The sequence below is a fragment of the Pezoporus wallicus genome, unplaced genomic scaffold (assembly GCF_028554395.1).
Source record: "Pezoporus wallicus isolate ANWC-B61680 ecotype Strahan unplaced genomic scaffold, APGP_CSIRO_Pwel_v1 contig_6899, whole genome shotgun sequence".
Lineage (NCBI taxonomy): Eukaryota > Metazoa > Chordata > Aves > Psittaciformes > Psittacidae > Pezoporus > Pezoporus wallicus.
Genome location: NW_026638613.1, coordinates 956,895 through 969,391, shown reverse-complemented (window position 1 = coordinate 969,391; position 12,497 = coordinate 956,895). Strand labels below are relative to the sequence as shown.

At 38.4% G+C, this 12,497-nt stretch overlaps 1 protein-coding gene across 12 annotated transcripts in view; it reads left to right on the top strand.

The window, feature by feature from the left end:
• The window catches only part of NAALADL2 (N-acetylated alpha-linked acidic dipeptidase like 2), a 489,585-nt gene that overhangs the window by 331,824 nt on the left and 145,264 nt on the right, over nucleotides 1–12,497 (top strand). The window lies entirely within an intron of this gene.

Here is a 12,497-nt window from a genome sequence, read left to right as displayed (position 1 = left end):
TCATCAAGAATATTTTGTCCAGTTACTAGCTCATGTATCTAAAGTCTGACTTGAATTGGCACTAAATCAGCTGAGGCAGTGCTGATATATACTTCATGACTAGAATGACAGAAAGTAGAAATATTTGCCTGGTTGCCAAAGAAGGGTGTTAGCTATTCACAGCATGAATGCCTTGACAGCACAGTGGGAAAGAAATTGCACATTTTCTCAGTGTCTCAGTGTACCTGACCCAGTGTTCTTAAAAGTGCCCTGAGAGCTACAGAGGTAAATATAACACTCTTGAAGCTTTATTCTTGCTCATTTCATGGAGCTGTTTGAAAAACAGTTTGCCGCTTATCTGTCTGGCTGACTCCTTAATGTTTTATTTACCCTACATGAAAAGTTAAGCTAATTAAAGCAGATGCACCAACATGAAGATGCGACTTCAATGTCTAAACCTCATGCATTGTTTTTTTGTCACTAAATGATCTAATCGGCAATGTGCATTCTAATTTCCAGTCTGAGATAGTGGTGATCTAAGTACATTGGTGGTTTCTGCTAGAACCGTTAGTGTGACTTTTTTGTGGCTTTAAATCTCTGACCATTCATAAACAGGAAAAGGCTATCTTGTTTCTAAAATAGTTTGTTTTGATCATAGACTGCAATAATGACCCGGAAAGAGCCAAAGGAATGCTTGAAGAATTTTTTTTTTTAGTTTTTTTTTATGATTCTGTCACTGGCAAATAGATCAGATGGAAGTAATATCTGTGTTTCCGATGATGGTTTTCTTTTCTGGATACTATGAATCAGTTTGGTTAGAGGTAGCTGATACCTGGCACAAATATAAATATGTCTGGAGCGCAGACTTTTGCCTGAGAAATGCACTTGCATATAAGGTAGTTAAACTCACTACATGTACAACAAAAGTGCCAGATAAGTAGGGTAGCCTGTGTCACTTTGATTCATAAAGTATAGCATGCACTACAAAGGATTTTATTGGAGGCTCTTACTTAAGTTATTGGCATATCTTTGATACCATCTGCACATCACGTGTTGCCAGAAGAAGTGTTACAACTACAGTCTCAGTGACTGCTCCAACTACCATTCTCCCTTTTACTACAAAATCCCTAGTAAGATGCATGATCCACGGTTAGTCTTGTGCTAGGTGTATAAGAGGTAGGAAACTTGTGTTTTCACACTGCTGCCTGTTTCTTACAGGAAAAAAAAATATCTGTAATGTCAGAATATTGTCCTGCTTCAGGTTTTTTCCCAGGGGAAAAAAAAAAAAAAAATCTTCAGGAAATACCATTTACAGATCTCTCCTCAAAGTTGAGAACATTTTCAGTTGGGGTTTATGTAATAGTTTAGAGAGAACTTTAGAGTTCTCATGAGGTTTTAACTCAGATTTTCCGTTTTATGAAGGTTAAATGATGTGCTTTTGCAACCTAATTATTTTATAATGTAAGGAAATAGCTTGAGGAGATTGGCCTGAGTTGCCTACTACCTATGAGTGGAATGATTTTTATATTTTTCATCTCTGTTTAAAAAAGGGAAAAAGAAAAGTTTAGAGGAATAGCATAAAATATGAATAACTTCCCTCTGTACTTTTTCGTTTTTTCCCCTCCCATTTTTTAATGCTGCACTACCATTGTATGGCAAACACAGACTGCTGTATTGCTAGGCTTCAGAACCAATTTAAATCAAATTTGTTTCCCCACAGGAAATGGCTCAGTAAACACAAATATGGATACAACTTGTTTGTTGATCCTAGTATGTAAATAGGATAGTGGCATACTATGTCTCAGTAAACAAAAATATGGGTACAAGTTATTTGTTGATCCTAGTATGTAAATAAGATAGTGGCATTGTGATAAGCATTAAGAACCCTGCCCCTGGGATAAGGCACATCATAAGAATCCCTATCTGTGCAGTGGTAGAATAGAATTTTTTTCATGAAGAATTCAGGCAGCACTGTAGAAAATACTGTGAGCTTAAAAATGCCAAAATACGACATCTGTAAAATACAACCTTATGCTATCAGCTGGAACTTCAAATGTAATGTTGTTTTAGAGAATTGTTACACAGAGATTATAACAGCAAGGCAAAGCAATATATTTGGAAGTAGTCCATATTCAGGTCATTGTTAACAGCTAGTCATATGAGCTATAGTCCAGGGATTTGGGGGAAAAATCATTAGCACAGGGGAAATGCACAGTGTCCCTAGAATTATCAATAGTGAATGCCATTCAGGCAGAGCAATTGATGTGAGCATTCATCAAACACTGATAATAGTAGTTGATTTCAGAGGAAGGGACAAGGAAGATGAGTGTTGAGCCACTGCAGACCACAGCTGAGCCCATCAGTGAAGTTGGTGGTGTCTCTGTGAAAACATATTGAAGAAAGGACAAGAATTCTGTGCAGGCAGGGGAGTGAAACTGAGGCTGCAAAAAAGGCAGCATGAAGGTGCTGTTTTAATCTTTTGGAGATAGTTTTTCACTATCCAAATCAGCTTTATTTGGCAATAGCTGACAGTGTTTTCCCCATGATGGCAACTGGTAAGTGATCTCCCTGTCTTTATCTTGACCAGTAAGCTTTTCCATATTATTTCCACCCCTTGTCCTGTTGAGTAGGAGTGAGAATGCTGCTGGGTAGGTGTCTGGAAGCTGACCAAGGTTAACCCACCACACTGCATACTCCATACTTAAAAACAAAATTATAGCAAAAGTTTAAGAACACCAAATATGCATCATAAAAAGCCCATGGCATTTATCTCTTTAGTCATCTGTCATTCTTTAATTGAGCTTAGCCATTTCTTCTGTAGTGAACACAGGGAACTACTGCTAGCACTTGGAATATGGGTGAGTACATGCCGTAATTGAAATGTAAGCCTACTTTAGTTTTAGCCACTCCTGTGATTCTGTATGTTCTGTGCTTCCTGCCTTGTATCTGAGTTTCTCCTTACTGCCCTATACTCCTCTGAAACAACTGGCTGAGCAAAAATGTTGTCTAGCAAGTTTTAACCATGCATATGCAACATGTTCCAAAATGTTTTGTTATAAATCATCATGACCTTTTACAAGATGTCCTCAGCCCTGGTTTGTCTGTTCTTTTAAAGAACAAAGCACAGTTACAAAGATGTTTTTTCTATGCTTGCCTTTGCAGCTGTGGAAGTGATCCTGGGATTTTTTCCTTTTTTCCAAAAAAATAATTTGTGTTTACCTTCTTCTAATAACATAAATGAAATATGTAGGTAACTTGGTGTAAAATAACTGTCTATATTCAGGCTTCTGGGTGGGTTATTTTGTTTTGGTTTATTTACCTAAAGAGCAGATGGAAGCTGGGGACAAAGAAAAGCTTACAGTGCCATAGTTTAATTTAGAGGTGTGTTTTAAATGTTCATATATGTTTTACATGTATTCTTGATTATGTCATAATGAAAAAAAAATTATTTTAGTGGTTGCTGTAAGAAAGCCCCATGCTTTATCATCATTGCCAACTACACTGCTCCGACTTCCTGTGTTATTTGCTGTATGAAAAAAAAAACAAACAAAAAACTGTGCTAATGCAATAGAGATGTAAACCTTTGGAAAATACTGGCTTTTAAATAGTGAGCACAGTATGCAATAACTTAAGAGATTTTCAATAATACCTCTAGCACTGAGGGTTCAAAAGGTATCTGAATCCATGATCTGCCTCTTCAGATTTCACAGGATACCATAAATCAACTAAATTTATATTGAAGTACCAAATTGCATGCTTTAACTGTATTTAAAAACAAGAAGTTGTATTTCCAAGGTATTTTGGGCTCACAGGTTTGAGTGTAGGGACCTCAGGATGCTGGGGACACATACAACAAATTTTCATTGAAAATGCAGTGATTTTATCAATTTCAGTATTAAAAGAGGAGCGTAGAAGTTACTGTGAATGGTACTGTAATAGCTTGCTAGCAATGTTTGTATCATTTGCCTCTTGCAAATGGCATACTGAACCGTATGGTCAAAACTTTTCTCAGTTTCAGAAAGAAAATAATAAAAAGTGAATTTAAAGAGTAGTAGAACATACACGTGGTAAATTATTTGAAAAACAACAAACAAACACTTTCTATGCTGCAGAATCAGCTCCTTGGAAAGCATACTGCCTAATTACTTCCTGACACTTTAGAAGTTGGAGAGGTCTTCTCAGTATTTTTGACGTTTCAGTTTCAAACTAAATAGCCTTGTCTCCCTACAGAGCATTTCCCAGTGAAGCCACTTTGTCCCTCATCCAGCAAAAATAGCATTTTAAATGGTGTCTAGATTAAATTTTTAAAGCTACTCAACTTGCAAGTGAGTTTAGCATATGTAAATCTTTTGTGCAGTCATGAGTGAAAATAATCCTGCTCTAGCTTTACTGACATGATACTTCAGATCAATGTATTTGTGCAAATTAACTAATTTATTATGTGCTAACATAAGAGCAAATATCACTGTTTGGCAGTAAGGCTAGCTGGTATATTGGTATCTGCTACTGCAAAAGCATGGGTGCCTGCAGAATCTAGCTGAAATCAGTTGTCTTTGCGTGGGCTGAGAATCCAGGACAGGTGCTGCTTTTGTGACATGAGGAAGTGTTATGAGAACTCCCTTACGCAACTCCTGGTTGTATATGGGAATGATATTAAGAAGCAGGAGAGACCCAAGACAGGATATCAAGGAAATATTTTACTAGATTTATGTGAATAGTTGAGGGAGGGATTGCTTTTGTTTGCAAGGTAGAGAGGTGAATAGTTGTGTATTTGCTCACATAGCAATATATAATGATCCATTTTAGGAGCCAGCTAAGCTCTGAGCTGTTAGCTAGAGACCAGTTTTATGGGCCACTTACTCTGTTGCCAGTCATTTGCTACCTAATGCACATTGCTGTAGTTTCTTCTAATCCTGTATCTTTCATAGCCTTTTCCAGTGGCTTCATTGTGTTGTTTTCTTTCAGAACCCAATTACACTGATGTTACTTGAGATTTTTTCGTACAGCAGTGTCTAGCAGGTAGGCAGGAAAGTTCAGCAGTATTTTTACATGAAGTCTGAGTTTATAGCAAAAAAGTGCATAGAAATAACAAGCCAACACAATCACTTTCAGGTTTCTGCTGATTGCAGCCTATAAGCACATTTCTTTGTTCACTGCAGTTGAAACACTTGCTTTAGACCGATGTCAAATCAGTGATGATACCTCCCCATGTCAGGCAAGCAACAGTGGTATTGCTGGTGTTTGGGGGTCCAGAAAGGGCTTAGAACAATAGGTGTGGTAACCTTTTGAGTGGACTTCTTTTGAGGGCTCCAAAACGCTGGTTATAGAATTATAGTAAAATCACCACAGTGTCCTAGCCTGTTTTCCTTTGTTTCTAGTACTTGAGTCAGCATTTTCATTTCAGGTGATATATTATACTTGTAAAAATTTAACAGTTTCTATCTTAAAATGACTGTTCAGGCAGCTTACATTTGAAACTGGCTATTAATTTTTCAATGAAGAGTTAAATTTGTTTAAAAGAAATGCCTGCAGGCAGAATATGTTTGTGAATTTAGGCCAAATTTAGCATTTAGTTTTGTATACAGAAAGGGGATTTTCAAAAGCCATTAATTTATTTCCTTTTTAATTTTTTTTTTAAATTAAACTTTTCCCTTCTATTTGAAAGTTGATGAAATATAGGCAAGAGACAGAAAGGTTAAGTGACTGAACATTTTGAAAATAATGGGCCCTATTCCCTATTAGTTGTGTCTTTTTCCTAATTTATTTTGGGCAAAGCCAATACCTGTTTTGGAGATGACTGTTTTACTCTAGTGTACTGCTAATATGACGGCTCAAAGGCAGGCATTTCTGGTAGTTTTAGTTATTAATGCTTATGTAATTGCCAGAAATACAGATATCTCAAAGTACAAATTTTGGTTATTTTCAGCCAATAATTTTGGCCACATGGAAGCTAGAGGAAAAAATGCCCGAAACAGAATGATTGTAATGCATTTTAGGTACCTCTCACAGGAAGATAAAGCGAACAGCTATACATGTATGTATAAAGGAATTGTGTTTAGTAATAAAGTTTGGTTAACCTTCCTATGTATTTGTGCATGTATGCAATACAGTGGTATTTTATACTCCTAGCGCTCCTGTGCACAAGTTGGGATACTACAATGTGACTCTCACATATTGCAGAGATAACACCTGCAAGTGCACCTGCATAGTATCAAGAGAACCATAAAGTCAGCTGGCTGATTGTTTAAGCAATTAAAGATGTAATTAGTTTTATAATTGATTTTTTTTCTAGTGCAGTTTGAGTACTGCAAGCCAGAATAAGCCAAACCATCTTTAATTCGACTTCATCTCTGTTCCAGCCCACTGCTTACCATTTTCAGCAGCTGCATATAAAAGATAATAGTACCTCTTCCTACTTTCAGACAGGTAGAAAATCCCCTAGCAGAAAACCTAATCATCTTAAAATGGAGATGTGGAAAATACTTTTTCATTACATAAATGTGTACCATCATATTATATAGTACTGTTCTGCAGAACACATAAAGACATAAGTAATTCATCACATTTTGGGCTTGGCCAATTTTCAGAAACATTTTGCTTATACTTTTCAGAGGTTTTTTTCAGACTTGCACTGCTTTCCTTCCCTTCAGAGACAGAAGAACACTCTGCCTAGGGGGACTTGGGTGGGGCGGGAGGAGCAGTGGGGAAGCTCTTATGATGGTTTAGTTGGTTAGCTGAGGACATGAGTGGTAAAGTAAGCTTATGAGACAGCAGGTTAACAGTATATACACATTAATTGTGGTCAAAACCATCTAAACATATTGGGGGTGTGATTTCAGTGACAGTGTGCTCCAGAACATGGTGTGTTATGGAGTGGCTGATCAGAGCTCTGATACTGATGTCATTAAAGGGGTCACAGCCCTTTTCACAGGAGAAGAGAATTGCAGAATAGTTGAGCTTAGAAGGGACCTGTGGAGATCGCTGAAGAACAAGCTGCCTGCTCAAAGCAGAGTTAACTAGAGCAGGTTGCCTGGGACATTGTCCAGCTGGGTTCTGAGCATCTGCAAGCACGCACCAAAACCTCTCTAGGCAACCTCTTCTAATGCTTGACCACCCTTACATAAAATAGCTTTCCTTATGCATAAGGCAGAATTTTCTGTAGTTCAGTTTGTGCCTCCAGGTGTTGTTTCACCAGTGCTGAGTGGAGGGGAAGAATTGCCTCCCTTTACCTGATGACTGTCCTCTTCCTGATGCATGACAGGATGCTATTGGCCACCTTTGCTGCCAGGACACACTGTAGGCTCATGCTTGACTTATTATTCACCAGGACCCACAGATCATTTTCTGTCTTGTTGCATTCTAGTCAGTTGTCCCCCAAAAGGTGCATGGCTTATTTCTTCCCTGTGCAGCACATTGCCTTTCCCTTTGCTGAACTTCATGAGATGCTAGCAGTCTCTTTCTCCAGGTTATTGAGGTCCCTCTGAATGACAGCACGTGCAGTCTGGTCTATCAGCCCTTCCTCCCAGATTTGCATCTTCTCCAGACTTGCCAGTTATCTCACTGTAGAGGGCTGTTGGTTTTATAAGACATGATTTTCCCCTAGTAAATTGATTCATACCACTCACAGTGACTTTCTTGTCCTTCATATTTTTGGGTGATTTTCAAGGTCATTTCCACTATCACCTTCTCAGGGACTAATGTATGGCTGATCCTAGATCCTCCTTCTTGAAGGTGATAGAAGTAATATTTGCTTTCATTGTCTCCTCATAAACCTTTTCCCATCACCATGAACCTTCTAAGATTTTTATGGCCTTGCAATGAAATCCATGAGCTTCCTCATCACTCAAAGTTACCAGCCCATCAGAGTTTACATTTGCAATTTACGTCTTCCTCTAACTGATGCTTTCTTCAGCTATTTGTTCGCCCTGTCATGCTTCTCAGGACTACAAGCTACACTTGTTACTGCAGTTTGGATGTTGAAAGATAATGGTAGATGAGGTTTCTTAGGTATGGCAGAATGTAACCTCACAAACAAAATGCATTTGGAGTAGAGAAGCGAGTTGTCATGTCCAGTGGTGAGCCATGGATGAGGTGAGCTTTCTCTGCCTGGCTATCCTCCACTGGCTGGTCTTCAGGTGTGATGTTATGAACCACTGCAGACATATTGCCTAACTACACACAGTATGACTGTAGTGACTACTTTCTATTAAGGGACATTAGTTTCACTTACAATTGCTGGTAGAAAGTTGCAAGACTCCTTTATACAAGAGACTGCATCAGCCCTGATGCAAAGCTGTTCTCTCCTTTTTTTCTACTAAACCAATATGAAATGCTTTGATGTTTGTTCCGTGAAAACATGGAACTTCTTCATTTTGGGAAGGGAGTAGTACTTGAAGAAGTATTTGGGTGTAGAGATGGTCAGGGCCAGCTGCAATACAATAGAATTTCACAAATGCAGAATAATTTCTGTAACAAAAAGGCAGTTGCAGCTTACAAAACTTCTTTCTTCAGTGCTTTTGGAGTGGCCAGTGCTGATGGCTGGTCAATATTTGCTATTGTACCCATTTGTACAATGCTGCCAGATGCTTTTTTTATCTGACATGTTTTTCATGTGCAACACTAGGCTATGTGAATGATTTTAGTAAACCTTTGAAACTGGTAACTCTTTCAATTCTGATTAGGACAAATATATGCACAAAATGTGTGCAACTTCCGATACCTCTTATATGCTAACTTTACATAGCTGACAGGGTCTTACTCAGTGGAGGAAAAAAAAAAAAAAAAGCAGCTTCCTAGATCTTTCAGAATAGTGATACAATTTCTTTGCATGTTTGTTTTAAGTATGATGCTATAGGGGCCACACTTTATGAAATATGTAATGAGCAAATGCTTGTGCTGCCTACTTGGGAGGTAATTTTTTTTTCATAGAATCATAGAATCGTTAGGGCTGGAAAGGACCTTAAGATCATCTAGTTCGAACACCCTGCCGTGGGCAGGGACACTTTACGCTAAACCATATCACCCAAGGCCTCATCCAGCCTGGTCTTGAACACTGCCAGGGATGGAGCATTCACAACCTCCCTGGGCAACCTATTCCAGTGCCTCACCACCCTAACAGGAAAGAATTTCCTTCTTATATCCAATTTAAACTTCCCCTGTTTAAGTTTTAACCCGTTACCTCTCGTCCTGTCACTACAGTCTCTAATGAAGAGTCCCTCTCCAGCATCCCTATAGGCCTCCTTCAGATACTGGAAGGCTGCTATGAGGTCTCCACACAGCCTTCTCTTCTCCAGGCTGAACAGCCGCAACTTCCTCAGCCTATCTTCATACGGGAGGTGCTCCAGTCCCCTGATCATCCTCGTGGCCCTTCTCTGCACTTGTTCCAACAGTTCCATGTCCTTTTTATGTTGAGGACACCAGAACTGCACACAATACTCCAGGTGAGGTCTCACAAGAGCAGAGTAGAGGGGCAGGATCACCTCCTTCGACCTGCTGGTCACGCTTCTTTTGATGCAGCCCAGGATACGGTTGGCTTTCTGGGATGCAAGCGCACACTGAAGCCGGCTCATGTTCATTTTCTCATCAGCCAGCACCCCCAAGTCCTTCTCTTCAGGGCTGCTTTGAATCTCTTCTCTGCCCAGCCTGTAGCTGTGCCTGGGATTGCTCCGACCCAGGTGTAGAACCTTGCACTTGGCATGGTTAAACTTCATGAGGTTGGCATCTGCCCACCTCACAAGTGTGTCAAGGGCTCTCTGGATGGCAGTCCTTCCATTCCAGCATATCAACCGAACCACACAGCTTGGTGTCATCGGCAAACTTGCTGAGGGCACACTCAGTCCCTCCGTCCATGTCAGGGACAAAGATGTTAAACAAGACCGGTCCCAACACCGATCCCTGAGGGACGCCACTTGTTACTGGTCTCCATTCTTTCATTCATTTTTTTGTTCTTACAGCAGATGTCAGCGAAAGCTGACACATGGTGACAATCTATTCCTTTCTGGTATAGTGCTCATAACAAGGTGACTAATATTGGAACAACTGGCCTACTCGTGTTTTAAAATGCCTAATTATTTGTTTTTTTCTTGATTTCCAAACATTAGCATTCAACTAGTTCACTGCAATTTCTGCCAAGCCTACTTAAAACTAGGTCTGTAAGGGATTTTCAGCAGTATTTTGCATACTCTGAGAGAACTGTACCACACATTTCTAAGCCTTCAGCAGTTAAAACTTTGGCAGTAGTAATATTTGCATAGTATAAAATCCATTTAGCTTCTTTTAGTGGTATATGAAGTGTAAAGGTGAGGTAAAACTAAGAATTCCCTTGTCAGTTACCTCTGCTCCCTCTTAAAATTGCTGTATTACAAGTGACTTTGAGTTTTTCTGCTAAGATGCAAAATATATCTCTGGGCAGTAATACTGTGTGCTGCTAATCCTTTATAAAAATACATACGTGGCATGGACTACCTTGAGGAATGTTTTAAAATATCCTCAGAAATACAGGCTTTTTGAAGATAGTACGAGTAGAATATTTCTTGAGTTAAAATTAAGTGACTCAGGAGTAAGGAGAGTCACATAAAGGTTATACAGATAATTTCATAAAAACGTTTTGTTTTGGTTTTTTGTTTTTATTTTGGTTTTTTAAGGGGTCGGGGGAGGGGGAGGGATATGAAGATGAGAAATTCAGTAATACCAAAAATGTAGGTATGAAAAGATTGATACTGTGTTTGGTTAATTTTACACTGTAGTCATATTAGCCTTAGGTCTTTCAATGCTTGCCATTTTTTAAATGCTAGCATTCTGTTTTAAGTAAAAGCATTACCTTGTGAGCTTCAGGATAGTGGAGAAAACCTGGAAGTGCTAATTAAAAAAAAAAAAAAAAGTAAATATCAAAACAGAATGCAAATGAGGAAAACCTCCACAGAATTTAAATAGGTTTCATAACTGTTAGGCATTATTCATGACTTTTAAATAATTTTTGTTTGCTATCACAACGTGTCAAAGCTTAGAATTAAAACACTTAGTCAAGAGCAGTAGTTCTAAGCTGGCCAGCCATGTTTTCTAGAAAGTACAGCATCAAGGTTTGGAGTTTTTGTGTGTTTTTCTGACAATTTTGTCCTGTTAGACAAAACACAGCTCTGTTGCTAGAGTCCTGATTTATCCTCTGATTTATGCAATGGACCTGTGATTCTGAACTCTGAAGCTCTGATTTAGGAATTGGTGCCTTAAGGTAGGATTTAGTTACAGCTTTCATTATGTTGTAAGATGAAAAATTGAATTGCAAATCCTATAAGAGATTTACAAATCCTATAGTATATGTAGAAATACTGAAAGAGATTTAGAAATTGTAACATAAAACTCAATAATGTTTAGCTATATAATCTATACTCATTTCTAAGTTAAAATCTCTGTGGTCCTAGTGGAGATCATTCTTGAATTTTAATGTCTGTTCTTTTTTGGGTCAGGTTCTTTATGATTGTTTTTCTATAGGATTTGCATTTAATAGAAATTTCTCAGTTTCACCTTCAGCTTATAGAATAAAGAAATTAAAACCGTTATCCTCCTAACAGAGAGAGGAGTTACCATTCATAAAAGCTGTTACAAAAACTGGGCCTTAATGGGTGGCTGAAACCTACATAAAGGTATTGTTAATAAGGTGTTTGTCTCATAGTATGCTTGCCTCACTGTGGATCAGTCTTTTCTCACCTTAAGGCGAGAAAAGTCCTAGCTTTAATTTTTGTATTGCCTTCTCTTTGGATTTATTGTGTTTTGAATACGTTAGTACTGTGAATACTGTTTGGGGAGCCAGAGAATGGAACAGTTTCCACAAACACATCAGTGTCCAGAGAAGATATCCAAAATGTGGCTGGACAAGGACCTGAGCAACTTGATCTAACAAACGATGCTTTGAGTGGGATGTTGGACAGGGCAATTTTCCAGAGATCTTTTCCAACCTGAACTATTCTGTGATTCTTTGAATAAGTGACAAATCATAGAATCAATGCAGGCTGACAGCTGGTTTTTTTTTTGTTGACACTAATATTAAAAATAGTAAGACAAGTGATCTGGGACAGCATGGCCTAAAAGAACCTGGGAACTGAGACATGAAGCTAGAAAGCTCCAGAGTATACTTTATAGTGTTTTTGCTCATAATCCAGCTGATGAGAGCTGTCTCTCTGTAACAATTTTGTCAAGCATGTCTGTAAGATAGGAAGGGAAACAAAATGCTGAACCAAACATAAGAAATCAGGCCTGAACAGGTAGTCTCTTCCTTTTCCATGTTGATATACTGGCCCAAAACACTAATCAACAAAATAAGATGTGGGTGGGAATGTCATTTTGGCAGAACTATAGTTTATTTTTCCATTTTTACTAGAACTCTTTTTTTTTTTTTTTTTATTAACTACTCTGGAATTATTATTTGAATTAATTACGTCATACATTTCAGTTCTTGGTCTTCATTCCTGATTACTAGTTTAAAGGACTTCAGTCTTTCTAAGGATAAAGAACAAGGTGCTGTG